This window comes from Mustela putorius, unplaced genomic scaffold, assembly GCF_011764305.1.
Source record: "Mustela putorius furo isolate JIRA1106 unplaced genomic scaffold, ASM1176430v1.1 tig00001114_pilon_pilon_pilon, whole genome shotgun sequence".
Taxonomy (NCBI): Eukaryota; Metazoa; Chordata; class Mammalia; order Carnivora; family Mustelidae; genus Mustela; species Mustela putorius.
In genome coordinates this window covers 510,137-510,401 of record NW_025421575.1, presented here as the reverse complement: position 1 = coordinate 510,401, position 265 = coordinate 510,137, and positions in this window count along the sequence as shown.

Genomic DNA, 265 nt, shown 5'->3' with positions numbered 1-265 from the left:
TTTCAGCATTCATCTTTGTTCTTTGTGATTTTCCATTTCAGCATTCATCTCTGTTCTCTTGTTTCTTCTCTGATTTCCCCTTTCTGCTTACCTTTGAGTGTATCAGCCCCTTTATATGTCTGTGTTCCCTCCTCTTTGGCTTTATGCCATCCTCTCTCCTTGCATATTTTGTGCATCTGTGTGGTCATGTGTGTGTGTTTGTGACAAAGGGGTTTCCTAACCCCCTTCCCAATAGGTACAGAGTGCAGCTATCAAAATAAACATT